Raw genomic sequence first — 256 nt, 5'->3', positions numbered from 1 at the left:
TTTTAGTCATTTACATTTCAGTCTTTACTTTACTGCAATTTATTTTTCCATCATTTAATTTCTAGCAATTTACTTTCTGTAATTTACTTTCTGCAATTTACTTTCTGCAATTTACTTTTTCGTATCAGTTATTTATTTTTCAGTCCTTACATCATTCGAGAGAAGAAACCGAGCGATGATGGGCTAACGCCTTAGCTTGGGGTGTAACGGGAAATTAAGACCAAAGCCGATGTGAAAGTACAAAGGTGTCTTATTA

This window comes from Cynara cardunculus (assembly GCF_001531365.2).
Source record: "Cynara cardunculus var. scolymus isolate 2C chromosome LG 5, CcrdV1, whole genome shotgun sequence".
Classification (NCBI taxonomy): domain Eukaryota; kingdom Viridiplantae; phylum Streptophyta; class Magnoliopsida; order Asterales; family Asteraceae; genus Cynara; species Cynara cardunculus.
Note: the sequence above shows the minus strand (reverse complement) of the source record.